A 15,286-nucleotide genomic window follows, 5' to 3' on the forward strand; every position below is an offset into this window, starting at 1 on the left:
ACTCTTTCTATTGCCACGTAAAAACCTACTTGCCAAAGACGGTTTAGGGCTGTTTATTTGTGAGATAAATCTTCCTTCTGTGATCCTTCAAAGCTTAAGGAATACTAGCATGTTGTCAATGTCAATAGACATTGCTTGAGCAACTAAGTATGAGCCAGGTGTTCTCTACTCCCTGCTGCCACACCAAACCATCAACCTGTCTGACTCCCAGTTAGCCTCTGAGCTACGTAAAAGCAAAACTAAGCCTTATGTTTTTCTATTCCCCATACATAAGCAGCATTCCTACCATACGAATGTCATTAATAATTAGGTCAATAAAAGTACAAAAATAAGAGTACAAAAGCAAGCGTCCCTAAACGAAGCAGTAGCAACTCAATGTCCCATTGAGAATGTGTTTATGTGTGATCAGTAAAAGAAACACACATTCTTTAAACATACAAATTCTTTATCATTATGTTATTTCTTTGACTGAATTCATTAATTATTTTCCTAGTAAAGCATGTGCATGTGACATGTATTAAATATTTACAGAAACTAAACTCATGTGTAAATAATAGTGACAACAAAATTAAACCAGATGTATATTTAAGCCCTTACTCACCAGGGTTCATTCTTGAAAATCACAATTTCATACCATCATCAATGAACTGATACTCTGTATTTTTTTAAAGCACTACCCACTTTTGCATAGAAATATTATGTATACTCATTGAAATTAATATAATGGCACTAAGACATTGATTGTTTGGTCAGTAAGATTGCCCAGTGAAGGGTGCTCACCACAGGTCTGACAATCTCAGTAAGCACAAGGCAGAAAGAGAGAATGACAAATGTACATATACACACATAAAAAGTAAGTAAATAAATGCAGAGAACCCAAAGGCTGTTGCCTCCAGGAAACTGTATGTAGTTTGTGATGCACCAAAGAAGTCACCAAATGCAGCACCAGGGTAGGTAAGTGTTCATATATGCCATCTCACCACCCGCGGACACCACTCCTTCACAAACATGTAATTTTATGATTACTTTACAAAAGAAGAGGTCACATCTCTAACAAGCTAAAGTGTCAGAATTCACATCCTCTCTGCTCTAATATCCAGGTTCAGAATTGCTTGTCAGAAATGCAACTCTTGATTTGTGGGCAACCTTACTTTTAAGGGTGGACAGTGTGGCATATTTGTTTTAAACTCCATCGTTTTGAGACTGTCCAGCTTTATGACCTCTGTACGTACCTTCCTATCTAAGCCACTGCTATCTGATTCATGAGGGCTACTTATGGTAGAGGAAGTCAGAAAGAATATTTTCTCATTTGTAAACAAAAAAAGAAAGGCAGATAATGTATCAACCAAAAATTTCCCCAGAATTCTGAAGCGTGACCTTTGCGGGTTTCAAGAAAATTTGTGATTGTATATATCACAAAGCAATTAATCCAAAGTCTAGGGATAAATGCCTCAAATCTGAAAAAAGGCTCTTCAAAGGACTGGTGAACATGAGATATACACTGGACACTAGAGAAGGCAGCTACAACTCAGCTACAGACCAACTACAGGTTACTATAAGATCATACAGAACTCTTCTTGTAGGTTTCTAGGACCCTCTGGATCCATCTATTTCCCAACTCCTGTATTTCTCTCACCTAGAGTCCCAATAAGATGTCCTCACCTCTATCCCACTTTCCTGGTAAGTGAAGACTTTCATGAGACATGCCCCTTGGGCTAGTGTCCAGTTATAAGTGAGTATATACCACTTGAGTCTCTCTTCTGCTTCTGTGTTAGCTCACTCATTATGATCAGTTCTAGTGCCATCCATTTGTCCACAAATTTTGGAAATTCCTTGTTTTCAACAGCAGAGTAGTATTCCATAGTGTAAATGTACCACAGTTTCTCTATCCATTCTTCTACTGAGGGACACTTAGGCGGTTTCCATGTTCTGGCTATTATGAATAAGGCCGCTATGAACATGGTTGAGCATATGTCCCTGTCCTGGGCTGGAGCATCTTCTGGGTATATTCCAAGGAGTGGAATAGCTGGGTCTTGAGGAAGCCCTATTCCCAGTTTTCTGAGATAGCGCCAGACAGATTTCCAAAGTGGCTGCAACACTATGATGGGCAGATCTGGGCCCAGGGATTCAGCTCAATCTATGGTACCAACCAAGGACAATACGTGCCATCATCATCAAACCCCTACCCAGATCTAGCCAAGGGACAGCACATTCTCTACAGTTAAGTGGAGACTAGGGACTGACTTTCACACGAACTCTGGTGCCCCATCTTTGGCCATGTCCCCTTGATGGGGAGGCCCGATGGCACTTGGAGGAAGGATAGCATACTACCAAGAAGAGACTTGATACGCTAGCATCATATTCAGGGGGAGGAGGTCCCCCTCAGTCACAGTCACAGGGAAGGGGAATGGGGTAAAAGCGGGAGGGAGGGAGGAATGGGAGGATGCATGGGATGGGATAGCAAATGAGATGTAATATGAATGATTTCATTTTTCAATTAAAAAAAAAAAAAGATCATACAGAACTCTTAGTAGCCACAGAAACAAAGGAAATTCCTACATACAGTATCTTCTCCTTGGACCTCAATGAATACAAAGAGAAGGACCTACAGGCAAAGTGAGACACACATTTGGAAGGAGAGAACAGCAAATCCTGTGGATAACTACCAAGGCTCCCTTATGTCTCCTTCCAGAAAAGCCTAAATGTGCAGGGGTGGGGGGTGAGAGACAGTAAGAGCTACTATCTGCCAGGCACAAGGACAGATCCTCTGTAGCCAGGTAAAAAGGCAACCTCTGAGAAGCAGGGGCAGAATTCCTGAAAAGTCTCACACCTGAGACGCAGGGAAGAACTGAGACACCTATGAAATACATCACAGGAAATAACCCAAGTGGCTACACAGCCTCAAGTAAGCAGCTTCTTAGGAGAAAAGCTAGCACATGGAGAAACACGCTCTATGCAATACAAGGTAAAAGGGCAGCCTAAAGCTAAGTATAGACTAGACAGTAAGAAACCTCTCTTGGGGCTGGGGATTAGTTCAGTGGTAGAGCACTTGCCTAGCAAGCACTAACCCTGGGTTCCGTCCTCAGCTGGGGTGGGGTGGAAGCCTCTAGTAGGACTGGAGAAATAGCTCAGTAGAATGCTATAAGGCCCTAGGTTCAACATCCAAGCTCTCTCCCTCTCCCCTCACCCTTAGTGATTCACTGTGGCCTATAAGATATAAATCAAGCTTACCAGGCACTAAAGTTCCTCCAGGACTTGGTATCAATATACTATTTTAATCATGATGCCACCACTCTCAGACGTGAATCCTCCAATCTAGGCAGGATGACATCACAGCCTGCTCCTTCTAACTTCTAAAATGCTCTACTTGAACAAAATCAGCCTAATAGCTCCAGTCACTATTCACCCAAACGATGTATCACAAAACCCACCTTATCCTGTAACTATCTATGTAAAGGCAACTGATTCACACTTCTGTGAATTCATACGTACTCAATCACTTATGACATTCATGTCATTATATATAAGATATTATTGTTTAAATGCTGCACGTATGGCCAAGCATGATGCCATATTCCTAAGATCCCAGGTAGATTGCCCAGAAGACTTGGTCAGGTTGACTGCTTTGAGCCCAGAAACTTGGTGCAACCCAAATCTCCATGTCTTTTTTTTTTTTTTAATGGAGGAGTCACTTTTTTGTTTTTTTTTTTTTTTTGCATTTTTAAAATGTTATCTTATGCCCAAGAATCCTGGATTGGAGAGTTGGCTCAGCAGTTAAGGACCCAGTACCCACATCAGATAGATCACAACTGCCTATAAGTCCAGCTGCAGGGGATCTCGGCACACAACCCCTGTCACAATGCACACATAAATACTTAAGAAAGAAGCTGGGTGCAGTGCACACACCTGTAATCACAGCACTCGGGAGGCAGAAGCAGACAGATCTGAGTACAAGGCCAGCCTGGTCTACAAAGTGAGTCCAGGACAGCCAAGGCTACACAGAGAAACTCTGTCTTGGGGGTCGGGGGGAGGAAGAAAGGAAGTAAGGGACAGAGGGAGGGATGGAAGGAGGGAGGGAGGAAGGGGGGAGGAAGGAAGGCGTAAGTTTCTTGAAGGTAGATATTGTCCCTAACATGTTCCTTGAAACCCATGAAAACTGAACTAAATAAACACCTAGAGAAGAAGAATGAATGCACAAGTTAAATTACTTTAACAACTTTCTGGAGAAGTTTGCTTTTATATTTTTAGCAAATGAGACAGGGAACATTAGACTGTGCTCTCTGAAATCTGCAGCTGTATTACACTCATCCTCCACAGCTGAAAATAAGGCCTTGCACATGAAAGATATTAAAGTATTTCGGGACTTATCATTTTCTATAGCTATAAGGTAAGAAATGGAACCCTGGAGTTCTAGTCCAGTTAAACTGTATTGTACCTAAAATAATTTCCTAAATTATATCTGTTTATATATTTTCTCTGGATAAACCACAAGTGTCATGAATGCAAAAGCTAGACTTTTAAAAAAAACTTACTGTTTGTATATATGTATGTGATATGCTGTGTCAGCACACATGCAGCAGTGCACATGCAGAGGCAGAGGACAACTCTGTGGAGTTGCTTCCCTCTCTCCATGGCTTCTGAGGATTGAATGCACGTTACCAGGCTTGTGTGATAACTTCCCTTACCTGCTAAGCCATGTAACCAGCCAGCCCACTTTGCCCTCTTTTGAAGCCTGCAAAGCAACTATCCGTAGTATGTATGTATGTATGCATGCATGCATGCATATCAAATTCTTAAGGTAACGTAAGAGCCTCTCATATACACTTACATGCTCTTCCTACCAATAAGATTTACTTTTCATCATCTTTGGCACAAATTCTAAAATGCTATCTGCCAGGTCTCATGCCCAATAAATATGCATCCACAAGCAATTATGGAGATAGATAGCTTATGGGGAGGGGACACTCTTTGGTCAGGTCCCAGTGCTGGCCTGTGGTTAGGGGGAAAGGATTGGGGGGAGGGGTGTGGTCCTGTGATTAATCACTGCCCACTCTGCTTAGGGGTATTTATCACAGCCCACTGTCAGGTAAATCACTGGAAAAACACCTCTTCAGTAATTAATGTGAAGTGACGGATGGACAGCCCCTGGGCCCATTAATCAGGAACATCAGCAGCCTACTGAGATTATGAATGTCAGGATGCATAAACTGCCGGTGGATCAATAAGCCCAGGAATTCATCCAAGGCTCTCATTTCCGAGACATCTCCGGTACATTAGGTTCCCTCAACCCCTCCCTCAATCTGATGTGAAAATCAAGGCTTCAGAACAAAGAACAGGAGCTGAGGTCTGAAGTGACCACTGCAATAATATGGTCAAGGAAGCTGGCTATAAGCAGGACACACACCAGGATGGGCAATAAGCACACCAAGTGCCACACACTGATCAAGAGGCTCTCTCAGAGGTGGGGTGCACTCGGAGGCACAGAGTAACTAGGAAAACATAGTTGAATTTCACTTATCAAAACCTCATTATCCATTGTAGGTATCATCCAGTCTCTCGCATATAATGTTACCCATTTCCCTGTCTGTATCTTCTTCCTTTCATTTAAGAGCCACTAATATAGGGAGAAATAAAAATGAAAATTAAATTTTCACTAAGAATCTGGGTAAAATTTTAATTTAATAAGAAAATGGACTTATATGAAATAAAATTATTAAATTATTTAAATTTAATTTAATCTCATCCCTCATTACTATGACAAACACAGAAGTTCCTCTAGTGTTAAGCAAAAAATATTCTCCATGAAAAACATTTGCTTAACTTGAAAAACTGTCTGGTGCTCAAGGAGAATGGCAATCTCATCATCCTAAATTTAGCCAAAACCTGTATGGGAAGGAAGGTTGGACTGGGGCCTCAAACTGAATACATTCTAGGCTGGCAGTGACGGGAAGAGACTGCCCTTGCTGCCACATCCCGCCAAACCCCAGTGTTGTGCTTTGTGGTCAGACTCAGGCCAGAGCTACAATTGTTGGTTAGAAAGTGTCTCAGAGTTACGGCTGCCTGTTCCGCTAAATCTCATTTCATCCTACTGATGGATGGATGGACAGATGGCTGCTTGGTGAAAGCAGCATTATCAGCCAGCTTCTATGGAGCCTCTGAATGATGGATAGCCCTCTTTCTCCTTTCTCCAAACCACCATCGATCCAAGCCATATTTCAGCGGTCAGAAGCCCAGTAATATTAAGACACACAATCAGGTTAAGTTACTTGCAGTATAAACCTCTAGAACAGAAATCTTAACACCTCTGCTTTGCTGTCATGAACTAGGCTAAAAATGTTACAGTTTGATTCTTTCTAGCTGCTAACACAATGAATTCCAACAGCTCAAAGCCCAAAGGGAACAGCTGGGCTCTGTTCCTAGCAGTACTTGAAAAGCTGGCTTACCTGCCAAATTTTTACTAGCCAGTTCATTTCTGGGAAATGAACTCGCAACAGTGGTGAGCAGATCTGTGAATATGTGTATCCAGTGGAGTGTGACGCTGTTAGAGCCATCAAACCACCTAGAGTTTGTCAGTGAGACCATCGATAACCCCAAATGCATGGGATCTTGGATCTACCAAGCAGACCAACATCAAGAATACTCAGTCAAGTCAGGACAGATTAAACCCTGTCTCGTGCAGAACTCTGAAACGCTGTACGTATCTTGACGAGCCCTCTTCTCTTATTTGCATATCAAATTGTCAAATCCTAACCCTTGCCTGCTTTCACAAGCACATTTCTGTATCCATTTGTTCTTTCACTTCCTAAACACCCATCTAACTGTCTGATTACTTGGGACTCTATGCCTGCCTTTGCTCCTTCCATGCTACCCTTGGCCCTCCAGCAACTTAAGACTCATATAACTGGATTCATACCAAAATTATTCCCACTTTTATGACTAGAGAAACAATGTGACATCAGCTTTGTGATACGGCATCCCAGAACCCACAAAAATCTTTTTCTATGTTTATTCATTCCTCACCAATCTCCTCTAAATGATTCTCACCAGAAGTCCCCTATACCTCAACCAGGATGACCTGGTTCTCAGTCTTTTAACTGTTGACTGAACTGTGGCCGCCTTGAACCTATGCACAGACGATTTGTTTACCTTTCTGTGGAGTGAAAAGACATCTCACTAAAGTAGCTGTCTTTAGTACTTATGCCTTAATAATCAATAGCTCTTTTTATCAAAATAAGGTACTATATTTAAAATATGTACCCTTGCTATAATGTTCTATATAATAACAGTACTGCTTTTCACATAAATATTAAGGAATTTTCACAGACTCTTACACTACTAAAACAGGATCAAATAGGTTAAAAATAAGCATCCTAATTTTTCAAATAAAGATACTGGAGATCCAAAAAATTTGTTGTTTTGTTTTGTTCTTGAGACAGGGTCTCACTATATAGCCCTGGCTGGCCTGGAACTCAGAGATCCACCTGCCTCTGCCCTGTCTCAGGAGTGATGGGATTAAAGACATATGCCACCACGTTCAGCTCAGATCTAAGGCTGTAATGTCCACAGCCACACAAATATTAAATAGCAACAAAAGACTAGTTACAAATGCCATGCTCCTTCTACTCTACTCAAGGCATTTCACTTTCATCCTTGAATTTCAACAAGAGGGTGGACCATAGGCTGAGTACTGCTGTGTGCAGCTGTGTTTGGAACAGCCTGCTGACTCATCACGGCTGTCCTTCCCACCCGAGATGTGCGCTGGTCATGTAAGAGTCATTCACTGTATAGAGAATAAAATCAGACAGAAGCCCTGACAAATCTCCACTCTTTGTCCCAGTTCTATAGAGAAAACTAAAGGCAAAAAAGCAAAACCGAGGAATCAGAAAGTAAGGGGCCCTATAACTCACCCTAAACAGACAATAATATGGGTACAACATGTCCCTTTCATTTCCATGAATGACACACATTCTAGTCAGAAACAAAGCACAAGGTGACTGACTGGACTTCCCCCTCTGGTGGCCAGAATGTGTCACTACTGTATCTCCTGAGTTCCCAACCTACCTCTCCAAACAGCTCAAAAGGAAGCAGATAGGTAGGCAGGCAGGCAGGCAGACAGATACCAGGTTATATAATCTCTCCATTTTATAGACAAGAAAACTAGCTGGAGAGTTATCTCAGACTTACAATTATTTGAGTGGAAAGCCAGACCAAAATTCGTATCACCTACCATCTAAACTAATAATTTTATCACCCAGTTTTCCACCAAGTTTATGCTCAAGATATATGCTCAGTGAAGTTTAATCAGGAAGTTAATTGTGCTGCAAAAATAATCATATAATGAACATCAAATCCAAATATATTATCCACGCTAATGCTCATCTCCATTAGTGTAAATGGTCAGGACAACTTTCCTATCTGATTCCCACAAAAAAATGCCTCACACACTAGACAAGAGTTCTCTAACTGTTCCTCCAAGGAGACTTCCAAGGAGAGAAAAAAATTCTTTTAAGAATTCCAAAAATGGGCGCATCACTCAAAAAAAAAAAAAAAAAAAGCTTGTGTTAAATGAGTAGTAAGCAATGGCAATTCTTTGAACCATGTAATCCATAAATTCATAGAAAGGTTGTTTTATATGCATTATCCAAATATAGTTTAGCATAATCCATTTTTATACTCATTTATACAGCTATCTTAAACCAACATGAAGATCCTGATCTTTCATTTAGGCAAGTCTTTGTAGATTTTCCAATTTCGTTAAGAAAGTATTTAGTCAATGCCTAAGAAAATGATGACTTATTTTTTTCAATCTGCTGCTGTGGGCCATGTCTAATTGTATCTTCTGTTTCAGTAAGGTCTAGGCCCTGCAAATAAAAGGGAAACAGTGCTGGGGGCGCCTCAGTAACCGTAGCAGAGGGAAGGAAATAAAAACAACTATCAGCTACTAAAAGAGGGTTACATAAGCGTCACAGGGACTGTGCACATGTGTGTGTAAGATCCCATCTGCTACCAGTGCAGCTAATCATTTACTGTACTAAGATCACTACACTGACCATGGAGAAAAACATGATGGCACAGGTGTGGTGGCACATGCCTTTAATCCCAGCACTCAGGAAGCAGAGGCAGGTGGATCTCTGTGAGTTCATGGCCAGCCTGGTCTACAAAGTGAGTCCACGGCTGTTATACAGAAAAAAGCTGTCTCAAACCCCCCCCTCAAAAAAAAAAAGAAGAAGAAGAAGAAGAAAGAAACAAAGGAAGGAAGGGAAGGAGGAAGGGAAGGGAAGGGAAGGGAAGGGAAGGGAAGGAAAGGAAAGGAAAGGAAAGGAAAGGAAAGGAAAGGAAAGGAAAATGCTCATGAGTCTGGAGAGATAGCTCAGAGGTTAAGAGCACTGGCTGCTCTCAAAGGTCCTGAGTTCAATTCCCAGCAACCACATGGTGGTTCACAACCATCTATAATGAGATCTGGTGCCCCCTTCTGGCATGCAGGTGTACATGCAGGCAGAGCACTATATACATAATAAATCTTAAAAAAAAAATGATGGAATAGTTGTAAGGTGTGACAGAAGCCTTTTGAGACAGAAGCTTGAGGACTGATGAGCCCCGAAAGGCAAGCTCTGAGGTAGAGCTCTGAAGATTCTGGGTGAGAAAACTGTCATTTTGATATTATTCAGTAAAGGGCTGAAGCAAATGATGCCCCTTCACATGAGCTTCTGAGGGCACACTCAGCTTTCCCTATCCTGAAGAAGGGCTTCCCTGGCGTGGAATGCCAGCTGAGGAGGACAGGGGAACAGTACAATTATTATGGAACCAGGCAAGGACACAGTCAGGTTAAACTACAACAGTACTAGTTAGTTTTGTTGTAACAAAAGTTGCTGACAAAAGCATCTGAAGAAAGGGTTCATTTTGGCTCGGTTTGAGGGGCGACAGTTCAGCAGGGAAGGCATGCGGACAAGAGCAGGAGACTGCGGCCATGCTGAGTGTGAGTGGAGCAGCAGAGAGAGAAACTCTAGTGCTCAGCTGCCCTTCCTCCTTCTCCTCTTTTTAGCAAGTTTGAGACCCTGCTTCATAGGAAGGAGCTTTGCACGTTCAGTGAGCCTTCCCTCCTCAGCTAACCCTTCCTGAAAGTCAGACATGCACAGAAGACAATCTTCTAGGTGACTCCCAAATCAGCAATGAGGATTAACCATGATGAAAGGACTTGCAAAATAGCCCAAAGTCTGTATCTGGACTACAGACTAGTTTTGTTTTAAATAAATAAAGAATTAATAGGACATGGCATAGATAGATGGATGGATGGATGGATGGATGGATGGATGGATGGATGGACGGACGGACGGATAGATGGATAGACGGACAGATGGATGGATGGACAAGATGATAAAGTCCCACTTACCCCCAACTACAATAAAAAAAAAAATGACTCAAGCTTGCCTAGCTTCTAACCATTGGTTATGACATCAAAGTTCCAACACTTAACTACCACATTAGCCTACATAATATTCAGTAAGACGCATTAATGTATTAATTCCATAAACATTCAGTTTCATTAAACTCTGTAAATGCAAAGCAACCAAAGACAATTCAAAATTGCTGCAGTAAAATGAGAAAACCACCAGGGTAAAAATTAAAGAACTTGCATGCTTTTCCATGGCATGCCTATGTCCAATAACCTCTGGACTTAAAGTGTCCACAATAATAGCTAACTATTGTCTGAAACTTCCTCATTCACCTTGCCTCACCCTCAAAGCCATATGGTGAAGAACCTCACCAGATGTCAGGACAGGAAGTCCCTCTCTTCAATTTCCCATCAGAGTAATTTCTGTACTTCTTCCCTCCAACTCCTCCAAGTATTTGAAAGCATCTAGAGACATATAAACATGAGAATAACAACCAGTAAAACTGATAACAACTTTTAGACTAGAGAACACGTCAAATCACACTACAGAATATTCTTCACTGTTGAATTTTATAACTGAGGAAATGAAGCCAGACTTGGTAGCATACAACTAGTATCTTAGCACCTAAGGCTGAGGCAAGATGGTGCAAAGTTCAAGGTCAGCTTAAGCTACAAAGCAAGACTATCTGAAAAAGTAATTTTAAAAAATCAAATTGAGAACTATGTATCAAATACAAGTTACAGGTGGTTTTTTTCAGATGCAGTCTTACAGAGAACATAAAAATCACAGTATTCTGTGTTTTCCTTGGGCATGAAATAGCCTTTATCTCTTTGCATGCAGATGGAGAAAGAGAATACAACTTAAACATTTCCTGAAAAATCTGAATATCAGGACAATAAAAGATACATAATGTACATTCCAGTAGAACCCTGAGTCTTAAACTACAGCATAAAAAGGTTTTCTTTGCAATATAGCATAATTAGTGTCCCAAACATTTTACACTCCACTAGCTATAGTCACCACGCATGAGCACCAGCTGATTTCACACTTTATAGGCTGGGAAACAGGCTGAAACTTAGTCTCTTTCACACTCCACTGACATGGCAACCTCATGGTTCACCAACTTAACCCTTCCAAACTCAGCGTTAACTCCATCACTGACCATTCTAGCAGCACTCAGATCAAAGGCTTTCTGTAACTGAACAAGAGCAATACAATACACAGCAAAGCAGGCATTTCTGTTTCCTACTCTCTCTGCATATACACTTGGCAGTAGAGAACAAGCAGAAAGAGAAAAAACTAAACAAAAAGTTCTTTTTTTTTTTTTTTACCCCCCTATACATCTGGATGTTGGTCTGTATTTCTAAAGTTACTCTCTTTCCTTGGGTCTGTTGTGAGTTAAAATGGTACCCTACTGCTGACACTAAAAGCACTCAGATGGATAAGGCTTTGGGGGCTGTCCTCAAAAGCCTTTTGTCCCAGCCCTCACATGCATTACAACCTTGCTCCTCTTTAGGATGCACAGAACAGTTTAAAAAACACCAACTAAAATGAGTAACTGTAATAAAGGAAGTGGAGTCTACATGCTGTATACAGCTACAACTGTTATCTGCCTCTCCCTGAAACTACACCAGCATTTAGGAAAGACAACTGTGCCTAGAGATGGAGAAAACTGAAAAGCAAGTTTCTCTTTGAGCAGGCAAAGAAAACATGAAGTTAATAATTTCTCTCCCATGCAATTTTAAAGTTTACTAATTAAGAGCTTCAAGCATAACAATTACCTTAGAATATAAAAACATCTTCACAGCAATGTTTTAAGGATCAAAAAGCTTGCACAGAGGGCTGCCAAGGGTTTCAAAGAAAAACAATCTACTAAACAAACACTGCCCAATACTTAAAGTGCATTCTAATCTATTATTCTTATGACTCAAAAAGAAAGATAAATGTTGAAGAGAGATAAAAGCTAATAATAGGTAATGGCATTTTCTTACCATCAAACAAGAATTTATTAAGTGTGCACAGGGCAGTGGGATCTCTGCTGGAGCAGTGGAGATTGTAAAACAGGACTACACGTTACAACATAGTTTGAGACACATGCAAAGAAATGGAACCTCCCCCAATAAGATGTCTCTAACTAACAGAAAGATGAAGAGGGGGAAATAAGCTGTTTGAATGGAGTACGTATAATTGCCAATAAAGAAAAAGGCAAAAATCCAAAGAACAGAGGTAACTTTAAGAACAGCTAAGAAGATGTTTTGACATGTGTGGTACTATAGGTAGGCCTTCAGAAAGTGTTATTCAGACAGAATTTAGGAGAGACATTCCAGCGGGTGTGTGGACTGAGGGGGGGGAGTGTTTGACGACAGGGGACAGGGACGCCACCGCTGCTATCACCACCACCACCACCAAAACTAATTGAAGAGGCAGTAGGTAAGAAAGGACCATAGACACAGTAGCTTATGCAGCTGGCCAGATCTGGCAGCTGCTATGGCCAGGCTCTTGGAGGGACCATCTTCCCAGGTCAGTCCTCTTTGTATCCTCATTAGACTGAAAAAAGTGAGATGACTCTTTGGTGTCTTCTATGAGCACTAATACAGTCTATGAGATTTTATCCTCCTATCAATTACTTCCTGAAGGCTGGACCTCAAAACACCACACTGAGATTTAGACTTTAACACGTGTAATAACAGGATGAGAGGGGAGCACAAACATTTGGCCCATAGCACCAGATTAGGTAAACCAAAGCTTTGTTGTAGCAGAGCTGTGGAGACCCAGTCTAAGACTTGACAATGGGCTTTCAACACCAGGGATTGGGCATTCAGACAGCAGTGCAGAATCCATCCAGTCTGGGACCTACAGACAGTTTAAACAGTGTAACGATTAGTGCCTCCTGGTCTGTACTTGTCCCTTGGTCACCACATTTGTCCTTCCATTACTAACCCTTTTCTGTCTTTTTAAGTATGCATCATTGGTGCAAAGACAGGTATGCAACCTCAAGACTCACATTTCTCTCATGCTTAATCTAATGGTAGCAGTGACAAAGCCATAACACATACAGCCTAAAACCAGAAACAGAACCAGCAGGAGGCCCTGGCTCCAAGGCGATGGCTCCCAAGTTCTCATCCCATATTTAGAATGAACCAATAAAAGGACAGAACTGTGACTTGTCGCTATGAAGTACTCCACTGGAACCTTTGATATCTAACACTGCCGTGAGCCACTTATCCCGAAACCATACCAGCTGGTGGTATGTAAGTTTGTGAATCAAACTAAATCAACCAATCAAGCAGATGCACTGGCCTGTTAAAGGCCAAGCAACTTGGGTCCAGTTACGTTAAGTGTCCTTACCACCACTGCAACAACTCCTAGAGGGAAATTTCTAAGCTCCCATCTCCATTATTTTGATATTTATAGTTTTGTTTCTTGATCCTGATATAAAGTGATATATCTGGTCTCTTTAAACATTTAATTTCCACCAAATCCAAACTTACAGAATTTTTCCTTATTATTCTATGTGTATGGGTATTTTTGTCTACATGTGTACCTGTGAACCACGTGTGTGCCTGGTGTTCACAGAGACCAGAAGAGGGTGCTGGATCCCTGGGACTGGAGTTACAGAAAGTTATAAACCACCAGGCAGTTGCTGGGAATTGAACTTGGGTCCTCTTAAAAGAGCAGCCAGCTTTCTTAACTGCTGAGCCATCTCTCCAGCTCCCCGAACCCTACAGTTTTGATGACATGACAGAATAGAACAATGACACTATTGAAAAGGCTTTTTTGGGGGCAGGGGAAGTCTCCCTGCTTATAACAGAGCTTAACTACTAGGGCAGCTTGCATTCAAACTGCCTGCAAAACCTGAGCTGCTCTGCTCGGCTCTCGGCTCTCCCCATGCCCATCTCCTCTTTAGCTTACATATAACCATTTATTCTGCTGTGCACCTTCCCCAACTGCTGCTCAACAATTCATAGCCTGTCACAGATTGTCAGTACTGCACTTAGGGACTTTAGAAGTACTCTTGTGGGACAGTACAGTGTGTTAGTACAGCATTTTCCCGGACACAATGTCACTCTTTATAGCCAGGAGTAAATTAGCTTCTTCTTTTAAAAAAAAAAATATTCCTAATAAGACAGATACAAGGAGATTTTTAAATAACCAAGATTCAAACTCTCTTTGGTTTGCTCTAAGATCTAAGCTGTCTCTGTCATGTGCCTGCATCTACTCATTAGGAATACCTGAAAAACAGCTTTCCGGTGCTAACAAAAGCAAGACCTCTATCAAGGGGGCGGGGCTTATTTTATCCTTTCTCCCTGTGTCTCTGGCTCCTCAACTTTGTATTCTATTTGAGACCACTTTGTTTAAACTCAGGTCTTGACATAAGCATTTATTTCTGATTATGTCTCACTGTGCAAAAGTCATTTAAAAGAAACTTCTGCGCTGGGTACTGTCATGCACACCTATAATCACAGCAGTTAGAAAGCTGAGGCTGGAATAGCCAAAGGCCAGTCTGGGCTATAAAGACAGTTCAAGGCCTGCCTGAGCAACATAGAGAGGCACTGAAGAAAAAGAAAGAAAGAAACAAAGAAACAAAGGGGAAAAAACCCAAATCACCAGTATCATGTTGTTACAGTTCCATGCAAGTTCTGCCATGTGCTTCAGCAACAAAAGTAAATTATCTTCTGACAGGCGCCATGGCCAACCCTCTGATCCCACTAAAGTCTCTGCCCTACAGATCAGTGTTCAAATTGTTCCCGGCTATACATATATAAGAGAAGCTGCAAAACAGGGACAAGACCGTCAGGATGTGAGTAGGGAAAAAAAACCTCTCACAAAATAGCAGCAGTTCATATCAATATACTAAGTCTTCTTTGAAAAAAAGTTAATTGAAAATAAAT

General features: G+C 41.4%; 1 protein-coding gene across 4 annotated transcripts in view; it reads right to left on the reverse strand.

The window, feature by feature from the left end:
• R3HCC1L (R3H domain and coiled-coil containing 1 like) overlaps positions 1-15,286 on the reverse strand; it is a 74,348-nt gene that overhangs the window by 43,153 nt on the left and 15,909 nt on the right. The window contains exon 1 of one of the 4 annotated variants that reach the window (XM_084772550.1): positions 10,766-10,787. The exons of the other annotated variants lie outside the window; for them this stretch is intronic. The gene's annotated coding sequence lies outside the window, so the exon portion shown is untranslated. Of the gene's footprint in view, positions 1-10,765; positions 10,788-15,286 lie in introns of those variants that run through there. 4 annotated transcript variants of the gene reach the window in all.

Source organism: Acomys minous, assembly GCF_964271855.1.
Source record: "Acomys minous genome assembly, chromosome: 2".
In the NCBI taxonomy this organism is placed as follows: Eukaryota; Metazoa; Chordata; class Mammalia; order Rodentia; family Muridae; genus Acomys; species Acomys minous.